This window comes from Balaenoptera ricei, chromosome 12 (assembly GCF_028023285.1).
Source record: "Balaenoptera ricei isolate mBalRic1 chromosome 12, mBalRic1.hap2, whole genome shotgun sequence".
Taxonomy (NCBI): domain Eukaryota; kingdom Metazoa; phylum Chordata; class Mammalia; order Artiodactyla; family Balaenopteridae; genus Balaenoptera; species Balaenoptera ricei.
The window spans coordinates 91,019,698-91,045,177 of NC_082650.1; positions in this window are offsets into that span (position 1 = coordinate 91,019,698).

Genomic DNA, 25,480 nt, shown 5'->3' on the forward strand with positions numbered 1-25,480 from the left:
TAGTTTTCAATGATATCTGATAGGTGATATTAAGCAATTAAGAAAGGAATGTTTAACTAAGTATTAGGAGACCAGATTTGAGTATTAGCCTACCATTAATTCATACTGTTCATCTACAGAATGAATAACAAATACATAAAAGTGGGCCAGCAGATGTCTTAGGTCCATGTTTTAATTGTAAATGTTAAAAATTTATACATCTTTAACTTTTAACAAACAGTGAGTTATTTTTAGAAAGTTTTCATTTCCTTGAAAATAATATTTTTGGGAACTTTCATTATGCACTATATGTATAGTGGTTCTAAACAAGGGCAAGGTCCCAGCTCTCAGGCAGCTTATGATCCATACTGGAAGCATCATTACATAGGTAATCAATCATCCAATTATAAGTGTGAGCAGTGCTCCTCTTTATTCTCATTCACCAAATACATAGTGAGTGTTTGTTATGTGCCAGACTCTGTGGTATGTGTGGAGATACAGTGGTGAGCCACACACACACACACACACACACACACACACACACACCATGGTTCTTGTTCTCACTGAGTAGAAAGATTTGTGGATGGGAAATATGTTAGGCAGATAGTTACACAAATATATACAAAAAGGCAAACAGAGGCAAGTGTTCTGAGTAAAAGGAACACAATTATTAATGCGCATGTTAACAACAACAAAAATCAGACCCATGAAGTCTGCGGTACTAAGGAGGTTTTCTTGAAGGAAGCAACACAGGTGGTGAATATACATTGAGAAGAAGGATGGGCAATTATCAGAGAATTCAAGAGGGCAGGAGCAAAGCTCTTGTGATGAGCAGGAACAGAGCACATTGGAGAAACTGATAAGATGACATGGGAATTAAAGGCAGAGAATTTGAAAGAATGAAATAAAAGATGTCAGAGAGTAAAACTAAATAAGTGTACTGCATTAGGAGGAAGTGACATAAAATCAGTAGGAAAATCAGTAGCAGTACAGAAAGAGCATTCCAGGAAGAAGACAATAATTTTTAAAGATTTGAGGTAGAAAAGAAAAGAAGAACAGTGTTATAATATATAAAAAAAACAAAAAACAAAAAACATGTATCTAGAGTGATGGTTCTCAGCCAGGATGATGGTGACCTTAGGGGACATTTGGCAAAGTCTGGGGATGTTTTATCACAGCTACAGTGATGCTACTGGTACCTAAGAAATAGAGGACAGAGATGCTGTTAAATATTCCATGATGCCAAGACAACCCTTCACAACACATAATTATCTGGTACAAAACATCAACACTTCCAGGGTTGTTCAACCGTGATCTAGAACGTTGAGAGCTAAAAGAATAAAAATATGAAGTGTGGCTGGAGACTTAGGTAGTAACCAAATCATTTTAGATTTTATAAACAAGGCTATGGGAAATTTTTGAATAATTTTGTGTAAAGTAGTGACATGGTAAGAATTACATTTCTAAAATATTACTTTGACTAATGTGATGAATAGATTATAGCAAGAGAAGTTGGAGGTACAGAAATTATTGCAGAGTGTTTCAGTAATCAAGTGAAAATTAACAAAGAATTGATCAAAATTAGTTCCAGGTAAAGTGGAGGGAAGTGGACAGATTGTAGGGAAATTTATAAAGGGCTCTGTGATGGACTGGATATGTCTTTAAGGGATATCCCTTAAGGGGTATGTCTAATAGGGATATCCAATGACTTCCCTGTTCTGACTTGGGCAGCAGTACAGCAGGTGGTGACATTTCCTGAAGAATTCTGGGAAGCTTGTATAAATGTTTCAGGGTAATTCTTCCTGCTCATGTCATCTTCCAGAACATTGGACTAATTGAGAATCCTGACATAAATGTTCCCACTTGATTATGTTATCACCCCATTTCAAGACACAGAAAACCACCAGTTTTCAGAAAAGAGGAGAATTAATTCCAGAAATGTATTAAAGAACTCATAAGCACCTTGCTTTTCTTGCTTCTTTCCACACAAAATATTGGATTGCTGATCTCACAACTCCCAAGTTTCCACATCTATAGTTTAATAGAGGGAAAGTTTAATAAATAACTCATCCAGTCCTCACCTCAAGTACTACGGTGAGAGTAGCTCAGTCATGTAGACAGTACGTGTTTGCTGCAGTCCACACGGATTGATGCCATGGTTGGTCTCATAGGGAAAGATTCTGGGTTGAGTAGCTTGGACAATTGTCCAGTATAACTGATTCATTGCTTTCACAGCCAACATTTTTTGACATCTACAGATAAATTGGACTTAATTTAATCAAATTACCCTTTGTACAATTAAAACCACACTCTCTCTTCTCCATGGTCACCTCCAAATAATGTAAGTGGATTCAATGCTGGGGAGACAGTATATTCATATCACACTTTCCCTAAATAATGTCCATTTTTTCCCCAGTTGATAGATATTCAAGACAAACATGGTTATTCATGATTCTGCACTGCACGCTTTGTGTATCAGCTTCCTCTTTTGTATCATTCTGGATTATCATGCCCTCACTTGTTTTTTATGCCCTCTAGCGCTGGGATGTACTGAGGTGACCACTCTGAGGGTACCAACCAGCCACACGAAGTTGTGAACCAGCATCACAGTCAGTCACATGCTCTCAGAATCAGCAATCAGAAGAGTTGGAGCAGCATCTCTGACACTCAACTCCACATTCCTCGGAGGAAGAATCTCTGGCTTGGGTCTGTTATCCTCACCTGTGAGAGTCAACTATACACTGGGTCCTATAGCCTAGCAGGACTTCTGAGGTGTCCACATTTTGGAAGTGGTGGGTAGGAGATGGTAGGGACAATACATTTATCAGAAAAAAAGGCAACTTTAGCTGAGAAGGCACCAAAGAATAAGTCTTTGATACACCAGGATATCAGAAAAGTTACGACATTTTATATAATAAGCATAAAATGATGTTTATTATATCAAATATTGAAACATGTTTTATTCTCAAATAAGTGAATAGTGACTAGGAGATGTAAAGTAACCTATTTATTTTAAGAAAAAAAATTAAACCTGATTTAGGACATTTAAACAATTGTATAAGTTTCTACTTCTTTCTGAAAAATTTTCCATACTTGAAAATTAAAATTAAAATCCATTATGTGTGTCATCAATAATACCAGAATAAAGATAATGGTATATTTTTAAATCCAAAAAGGATTTCTAAGTGCCATACATTTTAGTTGTTATAAGAAAAATCTAATAAATTTCACTGAATTTCAAGAGAAATGGATGAGTGCAAAAACTGAAAAGTGTTTTTACAAGCTGGATCTTTGGCACTCTTTTACTCTCATCACTTTTATTTGCACTATTTGATGTCCATGCATAAGTCTATAATTTATAAACAGTGCTGAGACCAGAAATTGTTCAGTTTTCATAAAACTAACTACTTTGTGCATATTGGTAATACACTTTTCTAATCATTTCCATAAATTTGTTTTCAAATGTCCTGGCTAAAGTAATAACAAGTTGATGAAAGTTTTAGTTTCACTGTGCACACCAAATTTATTTCAATGTTTAACTGATTGAACTAGTTGTTTTATTTAATGTGAAATTTTTTAAAACAGATTCGATTTAATTGACTTCCTTCAGTCAGTCAAATTCATACTCTGAAAAGTCAAATTAAACTTATCAAAGCACAGCAAAAGCAACTTAGCAAATTGCTTCTAGCTTGGGATAGTTAATATAATTTTCACAATGTATTGCTTCATCCTGAATTTTGTTTTGAACTGATAATACTGAGTTTTTGTTTTGCTCCTGTAGTCTTATTACTGTTTTATAACTGAATTTGTTTTAAGCATGACACTGATTAATTTTAAATTTTATTAACATTTTAAAAAAAGCAGCAACAGTCAAGCAAGGATGAGATGTCTTATCTGCTGAACTCAGAGAATAAGCCCAGGAGAAAACTATCATTGGAGTAAAGGAAGAAGAAAGGATTTATATATGGCTTTGCATTTTATAAACCAGTACAAATAGCAGGATTCTTGATGATTTTACTGAGATCTAGATTAACAAACACCAATACCTAAAAAGGCCAGTTGTGTGTTGCATCATTAATAATGGAAAATATACATGTGAGGCAGAAATAGCTAACAGCTTCTATGGAGTTTTGGCGATTGCCAAGCTGAAGGACCAACTAGCTGTTTCCTTGCTTTTTCCACGCGTTGACTTTGGGATGTCCAGCTGTTTCAAAGTTTTTAAGAAAATCCAGGAATTTAAAATTTTATGTAACAATTCTAGATTCTAAACACTGGAAGTAATTTCCTTCCCTTCTCTCCCTTCCCCTCCCCTCCCTTCCCCTCCTTTTCCCTTCTTTATCTTTCCTTCTTTTTCCGTCTTTTCCTTCTTTTAGTTATATTGGTCTTCTTTTATTTTCCATCTCCTTCCTACTTTTCTTCTTTCCCTCTCTTCCTTCCTTCCTTTCTTTGTCTTCCTTCTCTCCTTCTTTCTTTTTTATTTTCTTTCTTTCTTTTTTTCTTTTCCTATTTTTATATGTGCTAATATTTTCCAGGCCAAACACACAAAAAATGTGGATCAAAAAGAAAGAATAATACACCTCACAATTTTTTGTAATAATCATAGAGAAAATTTAATGCTGGATCATTAAAATGAGACAATTATTTAACTAATTCTTCATACAATTTAGTTAAAGGCTGCATAATGACAGTAAATACCAAAACTTTTCTTATATGGCTTGAAAGTTTAGGCATCATGTTTACCTTCAGTAAAGACACTAATAATCACTATGTATTTCATTAGCCTTGTTCACCACATTTTTCTCAAATTATCTCTTTCTCACTTTATCTTCTACTCCTCTCTCCTACTCAAATAGGGGCAAAGTAGAATAGATAGGTGTTTTATCTTTATTCAAACTATTTATTTGTAAGTACCTCTGCTTACAGTCACCTTCAGAACAGACAAAGAACTCAAATTTCCAAGTCTCACCACAGACTCACTATAGCAGAATTCCCAATGATGGGGACATGACTGGTTAGCTGTTATTTCTAAACATCATAAGGAGAATTATATGTGCAGACAGATGTGGGATCCACTATTAGAGCAACATGTTATTATGGTTATCTGTGGAGTCATTTTACAAAATGAAAATGAACAGCAAAGAAATATTCATACTTCAGGACTCATAAGTCTAAAAATATTAATTGAAAAATGAACACTTTTTAAAGAACACACAATAAACCACGAAATTCAGTTGCTAACAGCAACACAATGCGTAAAATAGTTTATATACGTATATAAATGTTTAGTTTAGACATACATATGTCTCTGATTTTTAAAACTTTGGAATTATGAGCAGTCAAAATTAAATGTGAGGATCCTGAATATCCAAAACAGGTCTTAAAAAGAGAAAAAAGTGGAGGTCTCACACTTCCTAATTTAAACAATTACTACAAAGCTATAGTACAGAACAATGTGGTATTGGCATAATGACAGACATATAGACCAATGGAATAGAATACAGAGCCCAGCTATAAATCCCCACATATATGGTTAAGTAATTTTTGATAAAGGTCCTAAGGTTATTAACTGAATTGCCAAGGGAATCTTGAGAAAGAAAACAGAGCTGGAGGAATCAGGCTCCCTGACTTTAGACTATACTACAAAGTATGGTACTACCACAAAAACAGAAATATAGATCAATGGAACAGGATGGAAAGTCGAGAGATAAACCTATGCACCTCTGGTCACCTAATCTATGACAAAAGATGCAAGAACATACAGTGGAAATAAGACAGTGTCTTCAATAAGTGGTGCTGAGAAAACTGGACAGATACATGTAAAAGAATGAAATTAGAACACTCCCTAACACTGTACACAAAAATGAACTCAAAATAGATTAAAGACCTAAATGTAAGGCCAGATACCATAAAACCCTTTGAGGAAAACATAGGCAGAACATTCTTTGACATAAATTACAGCAAGATCTGTTTTGATCTACCTCCTAATGAAAATAAAAACAAAAATAAACAAATGGGATCTAATTAAACTTAAAAGCATTTGCACAGCAAAGGAAACCATAAACAGAACAAAAAGACAACCCTCAGAATGGGAGAAAATATTTGCAAATGAAGCATCTGACAAGGGATTCATCTCTAAAATATACAAACAGTTCATGCAGCTCAATATCAAAATAACAAACAACCCAAACAAAAAATGGGGAGATGTTCTAAATAGACTTTTCTCCAAAGAAGACATACAGATGTCCAAAAAGCACATGAAAAAATGCTCAACATCATTAATTATTAGAGAAATGCAAATCAAAACTACAATGAGGTATCACCTCACACTGGCCAGAATGGCCATCATCAAAAAATCTACAAATGAGAAATGCTGGAGATGGCGTGGAAGAAAAGGAACCCTCTTACATTGTTGGTGGGAATGTGAATTTGTACAACCACTATAGAGAACAGTATAGAGGTTCCTTAAAAAACTAAAAATAGAACTACCGTTTGACCCAGCAACCCCACTCCTAGGCATATATACAGAGAAAACCATAATTTGAAAAGATACACACACACCCCAGTGTTCATTGCAGCTCTATTTACAATAGCCAGGACATGGAAGCAACCTAGATGTCCATCAACAGAGGAATGGATAAAGAAGATGTGGTACATATTTACAATGGAATATTACTCAGCCATAAAAAAGAACAAAGTAATGCCATTTGCAGCAACTTGGATGGACCTAGAGATAGTCACACTGAGTGAAGTAAGTCAGACAGAGAAAGACAAATATTGTATGATATTGCTTATATGTAGAATCTAAAAAAAAGGGTACAAATGAACTTATTTACAAAACAGAAGTAGAGTCACAGATATAGAAAACAAACTTATGTTTACCAGGGAATAAGGGGGGAGGGATAAATTGGGAAATTGGGATTTACTTATACACACTACTATATATAAAATAGATAACTAATAAGAACCTACTGTATAGCACAGGGAACTCTACTCAGTACTCTGTAATGGCCTATATGGGAAAAGAATCTAAAAAAAGAGTAGAAATATGTATATGTATAACCGATTCACTTTGCTGTACACCTGAAACTAACACAACATTGTAAATCAATCATACTCCAATAAAAATTTTTAAAAAACAATAAAGCTGGGCCTTGTCATACACTGTATACAAACATTAACTCACAATAGATAAAAGAACTAAGCATAAGAGCTAAAACTATAAAACTCCTACAACTCAACAACAAAAAAGCCACCCAATTAAAAATTAGGCAAAGAATTTGAATAAAATTATCCAAAGAAGATATACAAATGACCACTAAGTACATGAAAAATATTTAACATCATTAATAATTAGGTAAATTTAAGTCAAAACCACAATAAGTTATTACCTGACACTCAATAGTATGACTGCTATCAAAAGAAAAAGAACTAGAAAATAACAAGTGTTGGTAAGGAATTATAAAACTTGTGCATTGCTGGTGGGAATGTAAAATGGTACAGCTGCTATGGAGAACAGCATGGTAGTTACTAAAAAAAAAAATATATATATATATATATATATATTTTTATATATATATATATATATATATATATATAATTGCCATATGATCCAGCAATACTACTTCTAGATGTATGTCCAAAATAACAGAAAGTAGAGAATTGAACAGACATTTCTACAGCCATGTTCATAGCAGCATTATTCACAGTAGCTAAAAGGTGGAAACAACCCATGTTTCCATGGACAGATGAATGGATAAACAATGTGTGGTATATTCATACAAAGGAATATTATTTAACTTTTAAAAGAAAGGAAATTCTGATACATGCTACTACATGAATGAAATTGGAGCCATTATGCTAAGTGAAATGAACCAATCACAAGAGGAAAAATATTGTGTGACTTCATTTATATGAATAAGGTGACTAGAGTTGTCACATTCATAGAGACAGAAAATAGAATGGTGGTTGCCTGAGGCTGGGGGAGGAGGAGAATAGAAAATTACTGTTTAATGAATACAGAGTTTTAGTTTTGCAATAGAAAAAGAGTTCTGGAGATGAATGATGTTGATGGTTGTACAACAATGTGAGTGTCCTTAGTGTTACTGAACTCTACACTAATCAATGGTTAAAATCATAAATTTTATGTAATATGAATTTTACCAAAATTTAAAAAGTAGTAAAAAACTAAATTCAAAAATGCATATTTGACTTAAGTGCAGTAGTGCAAATGGAGCACTGCAAATAAAAGCATATGGTAAATGATAATTTCAAGTTTCAAAGCTACTTTTAGGTATGTTTACAAGTAAATATCACTTAACTTTAATTTTGTCAAAAGAATGACAGTCTATTTTTATTGAACCAAAGTATATAATTTAATAAAATAATTATGCTAGAAAATCTGACTGTAAATCCTATTTTCAGACAACTATACGTAATTATAAGAGAACTATATGAATAAAGGTATCATGACTATAGGGCCATGTTAATTTGATAATTATAATAATTTTTAATTTGAGACTAAATATTATTTTGTAAAGGCAAAGGTTCTCAACCTCGACTGACTCAAGTTATTTTGTTAAGAATTTTGGACAAATTTGTTGTCTGAATCCTATATTTTGTGTGTTCTAATGTCTCAAATATGTAAGATTGTCTTTCAATTAATTTTCAGTTTCAAACTGAAGAAATCTATGGATATCATTAGATCATATTCAATATAGATTTTAGCCAGAATTATGATTGATGCTGTATAATCATGTTAAATATACAATTATTACTTCAGACCATTATTATTATTTACCTTTGTTTTCAAACAGCTAGCATTCTTAAAGTTATTTCGGTAACTTATATATTGTCTTCTTTTCTTGGTAAAATAATATTACCAAGAGCTTGTTACTCATATACTGGACTCCCGTCAGCATCTTAGAATTCAAAAGACAAGGTAGAGAATGATAGGTAAGGTGAAAATCAAAACTTTTAATTAGCTAAATAAAGATCCTTAAAATACACCAAAATTAAGTCAGGTCACACCTTAAGAAGAAAGTCACTTAAAGCCAGAGTTAGGTATCATGGTGGAGTCAAGTTGATATTCTTGAATAATGAGATTTTAAAAAAGAAAAAGTTGTGAAAACAGACTCCAGAATTCAGAATGCCAGAATAAAGGAGTAGGGAGACAATTAATTAAATATATATTTATTAAGTACCTGCCATCCTAAATAGTTTAATAGGTTATATGGGAAAAAAGACAGGACACTTGGTTATAAGGAGTTTTCACCATAATATGGAAGAAAGGCTGGATCGAGTTATTTAGCCTCTAGTTTGAGAGATACAGAGACAGAGACTATGACAGACTGACACATGACAAACAAGAGATTGGACTTGGGAGAGTCAATGGAATAAAGGGGCAGGGAGAACCTGTGAACCAGTGGAGCAAAGCATTTAGCCAATTGCTCTCCCACCCAAGACCATAAGAGGTGACGGTTAGGGGTAACTTAGGCTAAGTAAAATGTGGGTAAGTTAGATAAAATCCAATTTTTCCCCAGGAAAGCAATCGTTCACAATGTTTTTCATCTTGTTTCTTGTACACATATTAACCAAATACATATATATATATAGCTATGATCTTCAAATACATGGGATCATTCATTCAAACTTAGATGTCAAAAGAGGTTTTTTTCCCAAGATTTTATTGGAAACCTTAGAAGATAAAAGTATTTTCAGTTAATTTTTGTGTTTCGTTTTGATATGCCTTACTTCACAATATATGTCCATATTGAATTAAAAGTGTATCAATGCAATCAGCTCCTTATAGCCATCCTGGTAAATTTCCTCCTATGATCTAAAATTTCCTATTTATTCATTTCTCCAATGATGAATCTCCACTCTGAAAATGATAGTTGTATATTCCAAATGAATCAGTTGAAATAAAATAAAATTTAAGTTAATAAACATATTATTGTTTTTCTTTTGAGGAAATAGATTTTCCATTTCTATTTAGTTTACTACTGTTTTTCAAAAATTTTCTGAAATATTAAATATATTATATACATTATATGCATTTGAAGACTTTTCTTATGCTGATATTCACCTTGTTTATGAATGTTGTTAAAAAGTTTATATATACATATATACATATACATATATTCATGTATGTTTGCTTTGCTTCAGAGTGTCGTGCTTAAGACAAAGGCTTCTGCCATCTCTGAATTCTTTGCTATCTGTGCTCCTATCTCACATACTAGGTAGCTAGTCTCCTACTTTTTTTTCCTATTAGTCACAGTCAGAAAGTATTATGTTATAAGCTTTTCCAGCAAAGGCATCTTCCCAGGTATTAGTCAAATAATTCTCCAAAGGGAGTTCAAAAATAATTTGAAATCTTATTCAAAACTTTCTATTTAGCTATAACTCTATGACTTTTTATTGAAACATAAATATAAGATTGTACTAGAAAGCACTGACAAGCTCCCTTAACTTCAAGACTTTGGTGAACTCTGTCTAGCTGGAAATCAAGCCTTCTGTTATAATATCTGCCAACATGAAACCCTTTGATTTGGTTTCAGAAAACTTTCTATACCACCTTTAATATTAATATCATAACAAATTTGATGCATGCTATTTTTTACATTTTTTTCAAATCATACAGATATGTATATATAGGTGTGTGTGTGTATATATATATATATATATATATATATATTAAATACACAGAATCAAACTAGTTATTTTTTAAATAAATGGCATAACATAAATGGCTTCAACCACAATCTACTTATTTTTTCTCTTTTTAAGCCCAGATTTAAATGCACTTGTAGTTAAATCTATATAAGTAGACCTATACCTACCTATCAAGGTGAATATAAATTTACTAATTTTATATATCTTTAGTATATCCACATTTCTGCTAGAGTAATATTTAATATATTTAGCCATGTACATTCCAAAGATGTATGTCAAAACTCTGCATCCAAATTTATCTTCTCTTGGTCATGAACAATTTTTATAACATATGCTTATAACAAAAATGCTATAAACTCTGATGATTTTTCAGTGAAGCACTAGAAAAAATCAACATATGTCAGAAGAAAAAAAAAGTCAGAGCACACACAATGAAGAACATTCTGTTGTGAAGAAGATAAGAATTGTATACTTAAGAGCTTCTGGAATCTGTCCTCCTTGGAATACTTTAGAATACAATTTAGATTCTTGAAAAGCCACCATGAATAATTTTATACTTGCTATATATATAGTCCACAGACACCATTTCATTGGGCCTCTCCACAATGTTGTGTGGCAGGAAATTCAGAACGTATTCTGTGCATTTTTAAGGTGGTGCATTGAAATTCTGTGAGATTCTAACCTGAGAACATAAGCTGATGTTAAAGCAGGACGTAGAAATAATTTTTGCATAAGTGTAGAGTGATCTTTCCATTTCTTAGGTTCTTAAAGGAGAGATAAAAAGTGTAAACACCAAAACTATTCTTCTCTTGGATTGTTCCAGATAACAAGAAATAAATAATTAGAATTTTTTGTCTATCCCTTTTAATCTGACCTCCTGAATGGCTGTTGGTTCTGCCCACACCATCCCCAATTTCACTTATCTTGTAACTGTAACAAGACTACTGTAATGTCCTCCTAACCTGACACTGGTGGTGTCTCCCTTTTCTTTAATCTATTTTCCACATTCCAGGCACAATTATTTTTCAAAATGTCAATCCAATAGATGTTCTTCAGTACTGTTATGAAAAAATCCAATCGTTCCCTAAATTTCTGAAAACTTATCTATTTTACTTCTTTTTTTCCTATTTGGATGCTTAAAAAAATTTTTTTTTTTCTTTTTGCCTAACTGCTCTGACTAGGACTTCAAGTACTATGTTGACTGGTAAGAATAGGCATCCTTGTCTTGTTCCTGACTTTAGAGATATAGCTTTCAGTTTTTCACCATTAAGTATGATTTTAGTTGTGGTTTTGTCATAAGTGACCCTTATTATTTGAGGTACTTTCCTTCTATACCCATTTTATTGAGAGTTTTAATCATAAATGGGTGCAGAACCTTGTCAAATTTTTTTTTCTGCATCATTTGAGAAGATCATATGCTTTTCATCTTTCATACTGTTAATGTGGTGAATCACGTTGATTGATTTGTGATTTGTGTTGAACTGTCCTTGCGTCCCTGGAATAAACCCCACTTGATCATGGTGTATAATCCTTTTAATGTTTCGATTTGATCTGTTTAATATATTCAGTTTGCTAATATTTTGTTGAGGATTTTTGCATCTATGTTTATCAGCTATATTGACCTGTAATTTTCTTTTTATGTGTTGTCTTTGTCTGGTTTTGTTATCAGAGTAATACTGGTCTTGTAAAATGAGTTAGGAAGTATCACTTCTCTTAATTTTTTTAGAAGATTTTGAGAAGGATATGTATTAAATCTTTGAATGTTTGGTAGAATTTATTTGTGAAGCTTTGTCTGGTCCTGGACTTTTGGTTTTGGTGAAGTTTTTTATTACTTTTTCAAACTCTTTACTAATGTTCAGATTTATTCAGGTTTTCTACTTTGTGATTCAGTCTTGGAAAGTTGTATGATTCTAAGAATTAATCCATTTCTTGTTGTCAAATTCAATAGCATACTTCTGTTCATAATATTCTCTTATAATCCTTTGTATTTCTGTGGTAACCATTGTTATTTTTCCTCTTTTGTTTTTGATTTTATTTATCAGAGCCTTTTCCCATTTTTTTCCTAGTAAGTCTAGCAAAAGATTTGTCACTTTCCTTTTTATTTTCAGCGAACCAGCTCTTAGTTTCATTGATATTCTTAATTGTCTTTTTAGTCTCTATTTCATTTATTTCCACTCTGATCTTTATTATTTTCTTCCTTCTACTGACTTTGGGCTTTCATTGGTCTTCTTTTTTTTTTTTTTTTTTTTCCTATTTCTTTTAGGTATAAGGTTGGATTTATTTGAGATTTTTCTTGTTCATTGAGGTAGGCCTGTATTACTATAAACTATTACCTTAATACCATTTTTGCTGCATCCCATTGATTTGGGTATGTCATATTTTCATTTTTGTTTGACTTAGGTAATTTTTTATTTCTCCTTTTATTTCTTCCTTAACTCAGTTGTTGTTCAATAGCATGTTGTTCAGTCTCCACATATTTGTGATTTGCCCAGCTTTCTTCTTGTAAATGATTTTTACTTTTATACTATTGTGATCAGAAACTACACTTAAAATGATTTCAATCCTCTTAAATTTACTAAGGTTTGTTTTGTGTCCTACAATAAGATCTATTCTTGATAAAGTTCCATGTGCACTTGAGAAAAATGTGTATTCTACTGCATTTGGATGGAATGTTCTGTATAATTCCATTTAATCCATCTTGTCTAATGTTTCATTTAAGGCCACTATTCTCTTGCTGACCTTCTGTCTGCATGATCTATCTATTGATGAAAGTGGGGTGTTAAAGTTCCCTACTATTATTGTGTTATGTCAGTTTCTTCCTTTAGGTCTGTTAGTACTTAGTTTCTACATTTTGGTGCTTCTATATTAGGTACCTACATATTAATAACTGTTATGTCTTCTTGATAAATTTTCCCCTTCATTATTATATACTGTCTGTCTTTGGCTTTTGTTACATCTTTTGACTTGAAGTCTATTCTGTCTGACATGAGTATGGCTCCATGTGTTTTTGTTTGGCTGTCATTTGCTTATAGTAACACCTTCCATCCCTTCACTTGGAGCCTATGTTTGTCTTTATAACTGAGTTGAGTCTACTAGAGGCAGCATATATTTGGGTCTTGTCTTTGATCAATTCAGCCTCTCTGTGCCTTTTGAATTCAATCCATTTATATTTAGGGCGACTACTGATAGCCGAAGCCTTAGTACTGCCATTTTATCTTTTGTTTTCTGGATGTTATATCTCCATTGGTTCTTTTTACATGTGCTTCTCTCTGATATTTTGATTTGGTGGCTTTCTATGATGTTTTTCTCAGTTTCTTCTATTTTGTGTGTTTTCATGTCTGTGCTTTAGATTTATGTTTTGTGATTACATTGTGGTTTGTATAAACATCTCAATATCTTAGTCATTTTTCTGCTGATGGCATCTTATCGTCATTTACCTATACGTGTTCCATTCTTTTTCTTTTCTCCTTTTGTGTTTTTGTTGTCTCAAATTATCTCTTCTTATGTTGTGAATTTGTTACCAAATTGAAGTTGGTATGTTTATTTTTTCTGCTTTTTTCTCCTTTAACTTGTATACTGTAATAAAGTGTTGAAAACTCTATTCTGATATAGAATCACAATTTTCTAATTCTGTCTATTTATCACCTTGCTCAAAGTTTTGTGTACTTTTGTCTTTTTGTTTCAGAGAGAAGAGCTGCTTTCAACATTTCTTGTAAGGCACATCTAGTGGTGATGAACTTCCTCACCTTTTGTTTGTCTGGGAAAGCCTTTATTTCTCCTTTATATGTGACTGATAATTTTGCTGATTAGAGTATTCTTGTGTGTCAGTTTTTATCTTTCAGTATGTTGAAAATCACATTAAATTCCCTCCTGGCCTGTAGAGTTTCTGCTGAGAAATCTGCTGGTGGTCTAATAGGGATTACTTTGTAGGTTACCATCCACTTTTCCCTGGCTCTTTTAAAATTCTTCCTTCATCATTAACTTTAGACAGCTTTAATATACTATGTCTTAAAGAGATTCTTTTTACATTGAGGCAATTAGGTGTTCTCTTAGCTTCATGGACTTTTATATCCAGTTCCTTCTCAAGGTTTGGGAAGTTCTCAGCTACTAATTTTTTAAATGAACTCTCTGCTCCCTTCTCGCTCTCTTCTCCTTCTGGGATACCCATTACCCTAAAGTTTTTCTTCTTAAAAGAGATGGAGAGCTCTTGTATAACTTCCTCATTTTTAAGTATTTTGATTCTCTTTTTTCTTGTATTTCTGTAATTTCTAGATTTATATTTTACTGCTAATTAATTCTCTCCTCCATATGGTCTTCTCTATTTCCAGTGCTTTCTAATGCATTCTTCATCTCATTTATTGAGTTCTTCAGCTCCAGAATTTGTTGGATCCTTTTTTAGAGTTTCAACCTCTTAGGTAAAGTATTTCTCCTGTTTGTTCATTTTATTTCTGAGCTCACTGAACAGTCTTTTTTAGTTTTCCTGTAGCTTGTTGAGTTTCTTCATGGCAGCTCTTTTTTTTTTTTTTTTTTTAGTTAAAATTTTGATATTTTGTTCATTATGCATATATTTGCATTAATTTTTTAAAATAAATTTATGTATTTTATTTATTTATTTTTGACTGCATTGGGTCTTCGTTGTGGTGTGTGGGCTTCTCATTGTGGTGGCTTCTCTTGTTGCAGAGCATGGAGTCTAGGCACGTGGGCTTCAGTAGTTGTGGCACGCACGGGCTCTAGAGTGCAGGCTCAGTAGTTGTGGTGCATAGGCTTAGTTGCTCCGTGGCATGTGGAATCTTCCCGGACCAGGGCTCGAACCTGTGTCCCCTGCATTGGCAGGTGGATTCTTAGCCACTGCACCACCAGGAAAGCCCATGACAACTCTCTTGAATTCTCTATCAGTTGGATCACAATATTCAATGATTTTAAGTTTGGTTTCTAGAGAATAGTCATTTTCCTTTTGTGATGCTCTGTTACTGTGGTAATTCTTGGTGCTTAATGAGTTGTTCCTCTGCTGGCACCATTAGAAGTAGCAAACACCTTTCTACCAATCCTAAGGATTCAACAGGTTAGAAATTAGAGGCCTTTCTTTTGTTTTCCAGTAGGTGTTGTGATAGTTCTTGGTTTCTCTTACCTGAGCTGCCTCTGATATTTTCTGAGAGGTAGCACTTTCTATCCTCTACAACCTCTGTCAGAGGCATCACCCCACACCCACCTTATCACTGCTTGTGCCTTCAGGGTCACTGATGCCTCATTGCTGCCACTCTTGCTGGTGTCCCCACCTGAGGCACTGAGATGGTGGACTCTTCTGCCACATCTGGTGTCTCCTGAGTTGCAGGCTCCACCACTACGGGGGGGAGGAAGAGAGTTGGGGGTTGTAGCTGGGGTCACATGGGCACCACTGCTGTGTCTGGTGTCATCAGGTTTGCAGTCTCTACCCCAGATGGGGGCTGGGGGCTGGACTTGTGGGTGTCTCCACGTCTGGAGGAATAGGACCCATGTCCTTCTGCAGCTGCTGCCCAGTTACCTGTGGCTGTGGGCACTGCTGTGGCAGGGAGGTCAGAGTCGTGCAACCTCCAAGAGGTGCTACATGCTACCTGCTACTACCAGGTTCTCAGGAATTGTGGGCTCAGCTGCCATGGCTGAAGGACTTGGGATTCAGGAACTGTCTCCACTGTTCCCCTGGTTCCACCTTCTCTGTGTGCTCCAGTCTACCCACTTTTAGATGTACAAATATGTGGAATTTTCCGGCATCCTGGTGTATTGGGCAGAGGCATTTTTGTTGAGTTGTGGATGTTTTAGTGATAGTAGATTGAAGGAGAGAGACCAAAAGCAGCTGACATCACCCACATTAATTTTCTATGACTAGGAAAAAAGTAACTTAGAAAAACCGAACACTATAATTTTATATTAAATCTTAGATTTGTCAACAATGAATAAAAATACTTCATAGAGAGTTAATTTTAATTACTTGTTATAGTACATCACTTAGATTTATAAAATACATTTTTGCCTACTGCATAGTGCTAAATATAAACAAGAGTTAAAATTGTTTAAATGGCAATTATAAAAATTGGATTATACAAAATATTTTTTACACATACAAGTATAGCAGCAATCATAAACTTGTAAATCTTTACAATTGGATTTACTGTGCAAAATAATAATTATTATTTTTGAAAACCTAGAACAAATTATAGTTATTAATAAATTAGTTTCAACCACAAAAGAAGCAAAATGAATCTTGTTGAACGATATAATTTATTGTTTTCCTTTAGAGACTCAAGTTAAGTTACACAAATGAAAAATTTACTGTTTTGTAGCATCTTTCTGATAGGGACCAAAGCACCACTATAGTTATTAATCTGTGGATCAACACAATACAACAAAGCAGAGACTAGAGTAAAAAAATAAGATTAAACTATCTATTCCTCATGGCCTTTCTGGAATAAAGTTGCAAATAAACACACAAGCAAATGGATAATTATGTAAGTAAGACTGACTTTTCAATAGAAGAATATTTCTTATTACACCTATCCAAAGTAAACCTTGTTTGGTCTGTGGAAATAAATGGGTCAACAATTTAAGATTTATGAAAAGCAATCTGGGTTATCCCTCCTACCCCTCTTCCTTGGGAAGCTCTGTCACATAAACTGTTGTAGTGAACAATGTGATACATCAACCAGATCACAATTCAGGAATGATGCACCCACAAGGGCAGCCCTCAGCTGTTCACCTCCTTCAAACACAAGTGAAGAAAATTATGTTGCCCAAGGTGGAATCCCCTTCCTGGGATGGCTTGCATAAATAAGTGATTAATGTTGGAGAATGAAAACCCAATACCCACACTAATTTGAGACAACTCTGCAGGGTCATCCCAGCATCAGCATTCCCAAGAAGGACCATGGAGGCCTTTGTATGTATGTACTGTTGCCATACTTCTCCCCATTCCCAAACCTGCTTCCTTAGTGTACCGTCCAGAGGTGTTTATACCAAGAGCAGTCCCTAATAAACCGTCAACATTCTAATCTCCATCTCATAGGCTGCTTTACAGGAACTCAACTAAGAAAATATCCATCTGAACATTCCATTACATGATAATCTGAGTATGTATAATTCAAAAAATATATATTTTGTGAATATATATTTTCAAAGCTAGTCCTTTACAATCTGAGCTCTCTACAGCCATTCAGTCACAGGTAGTTACCCCAGGGATACTAAAAGTAACAAAATATTTTTTCTATCAAGCAAAACATATGCAAGTTGCCTAAGGAACTGTCCTCCTCCTCCCCCCCTCCTCCTCCCCTTCCCCATCCTCCTCCTCCTCCTCCTCCCCATCCTCCTCCTCCTCCTCCTCCCCATCCTCCTCCTCCTCCTCCTCCTTCTCCTCATTCTTCTTCTTCTTCTTCTTCTTCTTCTTCTTCTTCTTCTTCTTCTTCTTCTTCTTCTTCTTCTTCTTCTTCTCCTTCTTCTCCTTCTTCTCCTTCTTCTCCTCCTCCTCCTCCTCCTCCTCCTCCTCCTCCTCCTCCTCCTTCTTCTTCTTCTTCTTCTTCTTCTTCTTCTTCTTCTTCTTCTTCTTCTTCTTCTTCTTCTTCTTCTTCTTCTTCTTCTTCTTCTTCTTCTTCTTCTTCTTCTTGCCCAATACATTGTAGATCTGCTATTAAGTACCTAAAAACCAATGCAGTATTCCATTTAATACATTATCAGGATTGGTGAGATTCTAAGGAAATAAGACAAAGATGGTTTCTATTTATGGGTTTGTTACTAATTAAATGTGTTGGTACCTTGGGCAAGTGACTTAATTTCTTGGGATTACAATTTTGTCTTCAACAAAATGAGTTAACCAAGATAGTATAAGTCTCCTTTCAAGAATGGTCTAGCAGGCGAAGGATAATTCCCCCAAAAGACGTAAGTACGAAAATATGTCCACATGTTCAGTGAAATAATAGTGTTTTTCCCCAAATGACAAAAAAAGAGAACTATGACGGTGGTGATGGGAAACAATGAAAGTTTCTATGTGAGCCTTGTGACAGATATTTTATAATGTAGCATCATCACTGGGAAGCATTGCCCAGATTTAGGACCAAATTCTCTGGTCATCCAGTATCTGGGTAAGCTATGGAAGTGAGTTTTCTTTGTGAGAAAGTGAATATTGTACTTGTGGGACCAGATTTTCAGAAGTTATTGCACTTTCTCCTAATTCTCTCTTTCCTTATTCTGGCTAGATGAAGAAGATGGCAAGGCAGGAAAGTGGAACCACAAGATAAAAAGAGTGAGGGATCCCTGAATCACTGTGTGGATAAAGGTAGTCTGCAAACCAGAGACACTGCCATTACATCGTTGTGTGTGTTGGAAGCAGATTTTTGTTGTCATGAAACCACTGCCAATTTGTTCTGTGTTGGTGATTGCTTCAGTAACAATCATTATTCCAATAAGGTTCAAAATTAATTTATTTCAAAACATTCACCCCTCAACTCCTACTCTCCCCTAGATTATACCCTGAGACACAGTCAATTATATAAAAGAAAAAAGTCAACTCAATAATTATCTGTAAACTGCCAATATAAGAGTTTATTCTTTTCTCTTTCATTTTCTATCATTGACTTTTTTCTTCTTTTCTATTCATGACAAGCACTGGAGCCTTTTTGACTTGATTGTATCTCTTCTAAAACATATAGCTCTATGTACAATTTTGTATCAGTCTGTCATTTAAATTATTTCATAAATAATGTTCTACATCAACATATAAACAACTACATCATGATGAAATACTTATTTGTATGGTTTTTCTATTCTGCAGATTTGTCCTTATATATTAAATGTCCTTTGAAAATGAATTTTCAGGCCATTTTTAATTTCCAGCTATTATATATATTGTCTTGAGATTAAGTTTCTCAAGCAGTTCTTAAACAATGTTTGGTCACAGCTGGTCAGCAGGTTAAAAGGTAATTTAAATATTAGATAAATCTGACAAATTTGACCTTGCTTTGAGTCAGAACATTCAACAACATAAACATATGTAACTTTCATTAGATAAATTATCTACCTTAAATATCTCTAGTTTGCTTTTTTCTAAGTGTATTATTGTTTTTTAACAAATACTTTTAGCTTAGGAAAATAATATAAAAAGCCATTCAACCCTTAAACATATTTGACATATAGTCAGAGGCAAAAATTTAGCCAATTCGTTTTATTCAGTGACTTATGCTGTTAATTAATACCTGCATTTATAATGCATGGTTGCTATTAATGTTAAAGGATTTTAAGCAACTTACTATATTGAAATATCTAAATAATATATAGAATAAAAATTTATATCAGAAAACAACTTGTGAATCTAGAAAAATTTTAGAAACAAATTAATAATTTTATAAGGAGCAAAGTATGCTAAAAAATGAATTTCGCATTAAATTTTTGCCTGTGTCTTTAGGTAACCACAGTAAAAAGAAAAATAACTGAATCATAATTCTAATTTTTTATTAATAAAATAGGCCAGATTATCTAGAAGGACAATTATCATTGTAAATTTTATTTGTATTCTTAATTTTGTTCCTGTGTAGGAATCATTGAGAAACAATAGAAAACCTCTGCTGCTCTGATATCATCTGGGGACATACATTCCTATTATGATGGTTGTGCATGATCAACACTGAAGTATATTTAAGACATTTCAACCAAATATTTTTAAATTCAAAGAGAGTAATTAGTACTCAAAGTCATATTTCAGCAAGTAATATAAAATGCTCTTTTGGGAAGATCATTTGAAGAAAAGGACCAAGGTATGGCTATCTTCTTACTTACATATTCTTCTGACTATAGGAGTCTATACTTTACTCAAATATCACTCCCCTGCCTAATGAATAATGGAAGTAAGCTACCTCGGAAGGGATAAAGATAATGAGTAGGTTACTGAGCCTCAGTATTCCATTTTAAATATGTCTGCAGTCAGCTACGTAAATCTATGTGGAAATCCAAGTGGAAAAAGTGAGAAAGAAGTAGGGATATTTATTTGTTTTAAAAATCATTTTGGACCTTTAAAATCAACCGGAATTTTTTTTTTTTTTAGGTACTATAATATATAGTGCAGTTAAATTTCATATCATTTATTAGCTTGTCACTTAAAAATAAGTCAAGTTAATAATATCTTGCTTTCCAAGGCTTACATTCAGTGACAAGATAAGATTATAAATATAAATTAAAGTGGATATAAATATAAATGTATAGTAAAGGTGTAAAACTCAAGGTGATAAATTATTAAACATTTAATTTAACATCAACAATGTAGAGTTATTGTGAAAAGAACACAATCAAGATTCTCATATGCAAATGTAGAGTATAAATATAGAGTCCCATGCAAGGCAATCACCCTTATCCCCTGTCAAATATTTTTCAGAGTATTCATCTTCTTCTGAGGTGTACATATTAAAAGGATGTGATGAATTAACAGAAATAGCACTAAAAAATGTACCAAGGTTATCAAAGAGCTGAGAAATAAAAGCAAGTAGAACATGCTTAAGGAATCAGATTCTGTTCTAAGTCACTGGGGAAAAATGGCTGAGAGGAAATTAAATATAGTGTCTAATGATACAATAGATTTGGTGAACATGAGTAGAAAAAGGACCTTGATTTGCTGAGCCATTGGCCTCTATAAATAAAAACAGTTGCCATTGGTGTTAACTAGCTGTTTGTTAGGTTTTAGAAATCATTCATTCCTTCTTTCAACAATAGTATCAAATATACTAAACATTATGCTTATCATTTCGAGAACAAAATTTATTAGACTTGGCCCTATATGTAAATAGTTCTCATTCGAAGAGGAAATACAGAATTAAGCCTACAAATTAAAACCAAGAGCTACAGGTGGTTGAAAAGATAAGCATGGGGCATCCATCCAGTCTCCTTCCTTTTACTCCATCCCCTACATGTCTCAATCCATTCTTCAGAATGACATTTTTAAAAGCTGATCACCTCATATGATACTGTTTGCATTTCATCCTCTAATTATTAGTATCTAATAATTTCTCGTTGGTTTGGAATAAATTCAATAGTGCTTTCTCTTTCCTGACAAGCTCATGAGACTTTCTCCTGCCTAAGTCTCCCTCCTTATCTGGCACTGCTCTTCCCCTTGCCCTCTAGACACATTGGGTTTCTTTTGCTGTTTCCAGATACATTGGATACACCTTAGGTCTTTTGGAGTTTCCATTCCCTCTGTCTGGAACCTCCATGCCACAGATCTTCCCATGGCTACCTGAGACTAAGGATTCAGGTGTCAACTCCAAAGACACTGCACAGAAGGATTTATACAGATCATCCTCTCCTAAAGTATCCATTTATTCTAATGATTACTATATGAAATTATGTTTGTATGCATTAATTTATTTTTTTTAGAATGGAACTTTTCCTTCAGAATCTAATTTAGATAGCTTAGACCTGATATGTTTGGTTCACTGCCTTATACCTATTATTCAATAGAATAATTTTTGGCGTGTATATTAATGTTTAGTAAAACTCAAGGGGGGATGGATGAATGTTAAGTGAATGAGTGAAGATAAATAAGAACCCGTATTAGGCATGAGCTAAGAATTGAAGGATGAGTACAATTTAATCAAAAACACAGTCCTCTTTAGTTAATAATAATAATGGATCAATATCAGATCACTAAATGTCACAAGTGCATCATACCATCATAAAATGTTAATGACAGGGGAAACTGGATACAAGGCATATGGGGATTCCCTATACTATCTTCTCAAAGTTTCTGTATATCTAAAACTGTTCTAAAAAATAAAGTCTGTTGAAAACAAAACGCCATATAAAAACGCAAAACAGTCATGGAAACAGTGTCATGGCAAAAGATCAGATGATGTTGAGAATGTCTCCAACCACTTCAGTATAAAACCTTGTATTTTTTTCTCACAGAGATAAGGATTCTGTCTGCTTTAGGTTAGGTTCTCCAGAAGTAGATCCTGAGATAAGGGTTCAAATGACAGAGAGAGAGTAGGAATTATCCCTAGAACTGGTAGGGATGGGTGAAGTGGGACTAGGAAGGAAAGAATGTGCAAGGGTCGGGGGCCGGGGAGATGGGGCTCCCAAGCAAAGTCTGATGGAGAGTCACTGGCTGGATCTCATCAGGGAGATCTGGAGACAGTGTGAGTCATCTTTCAGAACATGTTTAGGAAAGAAAGAGAGCTGGAGCATTTACACACCTCAGTTATTCGTTAAACCTGCCCAAGGTTAAGTCAGGTGATTTAAATTTCCATAAATGACCAATTAAGGTGAAGCAGACAAATTTTGGCAGCCTGAAGGCTACCCTCAGACAAAGACCCAGCGCTGGCTGTTGGGAGTGCACAGGTCCTGAAAGCCAGACACGGTAAAAGGTCTAAGGAGACATGGGTGGGACACTGACACTGATCTGATTGCTACAGAGTCAGATCTTGAACTACCTACTTCTACACAATGTGCGTGATTTCAGAAGAAAGGTTTCTAGTGATAGTGATCTATAGGTCCATTTTGTTTTGTTGTCTGAATTTCCTTATGTGTAACAGTAGTGGTGCATTTTTCTTCTTCTACGCTTAGAGGATGTCAGATTGCTCTGCTTACCTCCTGGAGTTTCTGATTCAGTAGGTCTGGAGTGGGGCTTAGAATTTGTATTTATAACAAGTTCTTGGGTGATGCTGATATTGCTAATCTGGGGAATTACCATTCTTCTGTTATGAATTACCAAAATATTAACGAGTATTTTTTAAGCTATGGATGTGCTTGTTTTGTGTAAGGAAGAATATTGGTTTTAGTAATTATGGATTCTATGTTCTATCATATTTAAAAACTCCTCATTTGCTTTAATGGTTGGAATATATTTTACACTTTTGAAATGTACCCTATTAATAGAAATGATTGCATAGCTTTTCTGTTTGTTTTATTTTCACAGTTACCTTGCCAGTATTTAATAAACATAAGAGATTACAAATGCAGTAGCTAAATGTGTATTGAAATAAATCATATGTCTTACTGAAAAAAAGCTACTGACACGAGTTATAATTGGTTAAACAGTATACATACAACAAAATATAAAGCCAATCAGAGGATACCACAAGAAAATGAAAGTTAAACCATTTAATTTTATATTCCTCAGTGAAATTACAGCATCTCTATAGAATATGAATTTTTGGTTGCTTTAGTAGGTAATACATTTTCTGTAAATTCTTAAATTAGGAGGATTAGTGGATTAATGTAGCAGTTTATTTTCACTTGAAATATTGGGTAAAGTTCTATTTCAGGTCAAAAATAAATTAACTCAGTAAACTACTTTGTGTATTAGAAAAATATGTTCATAAATCAAAATGCCTAAAAATAATTTGCTACAAATCCTAGGCTTCAAAGATGAGACCCAGAGTTCCTTACAAAAAAATCTGAAAAATTCTAGTTTCTTTCAAATGAAAACTAAGTGTAGTGATTGCCCATACATACTCATATAACAAAGCTGCCACTGAGCTAAATCTTATACGTTGTCTTCCACGAATATAGGGTTTTTATTAGGGTTTGGTTTAAGCATTAGAATTCTATACTCCTCATTTAAGAATGTGTTTGAAAGTAGTGTTCTTATTCTTTTATTTTTATTTATTTATTTATTTTAAAAAAATATTATTTTTGGCTGTGTTAGGTCTTCGTTTCTGTGCGAGGGCTCTCTCTAGTTGCGGCAAGAGGGGGCCACTCTTCATCGCGGTACACGGGCCTCTCACTGTCGCGGCCTCTCCTGTTGCGGAGCACAGGCTCCAGACGCGCAGGCTCAGCAGTTGTGGCTCACGGGTCCAGTTGCTCCGCAGCATGTGGGATCTTCCCAGACCAGAGCTTGAACCCGTGTCCCCTGCATTGGCAGGCAGATTCTCAAGCACTGCGCCACCAGGGAAGCCCCTTATTCTTTTATTTATCTGACTGTTTGTGACATTTGAATCTTCAGCCATTGTTCTGACTTTGCGATGTACACTTCATTTGGTGGCAGTCCTTAGTTCTGTGTCTTTGTCAGAAACAATTAAATACAGACATTTGTTCAATCCTTCAAGAATGCTTATTAATGCCTATTAAACATTAATAATATATCATTAACTCTGATGTATACATATTAGCATATATTAGAATTGCTGTGTGGTTGCATTTTTAACAATAATTCCCAGTTCATAATGGCAACTTTAAGGAGTCCCTCTTAATTTGCAATATTATCAAATAGATAGTTATTTATTATTAGGGGGCATTGTCAGTCATTCAATATTCTTCATAGGCAGAAATAAAGACAATTTGAGCAAAGAATCATGAACCACAAAGAATATTAGAAAAATATAAAGATCAGAAACTTAGTCACCCTACAAAAATCAACTATTTAAAATATTCATTATCTACATGCCAATCATCACATTCACTTTAGCATTTATAAAAGATGAAGCTAGGAAAAAATTTAAACAGAGATCTCTGATACCCAGGTCCACTGCACTGGAAGTAACATGGTGAACCTCAGCCACCGGAAGCACAACTTGTTAAGAACATCAGCTCACCTCCCTCAGGTGCACTCCTGACCCTGGCCCAGCACGTGGGCTGAGGCATTGCAGTATGTGTCAATCAGCAGAGGATCTTGAGGAAACTGAAACCTCCCTTAGCTGCCTGCAGTCGACAGAACCTTCTTTACTGGCTTATTACCAGCAGAGTGGCTTGATTAGGACCCATACCCCCACTCAGAAGTTTCCAATCACAGGATAATCTTTGTTCCCTGAAAGATGTGAATCATCTGTAACATAAAAATATACACCTAGAGTTTATTATATTAAGTGAAGTAAGCCAGACAGAG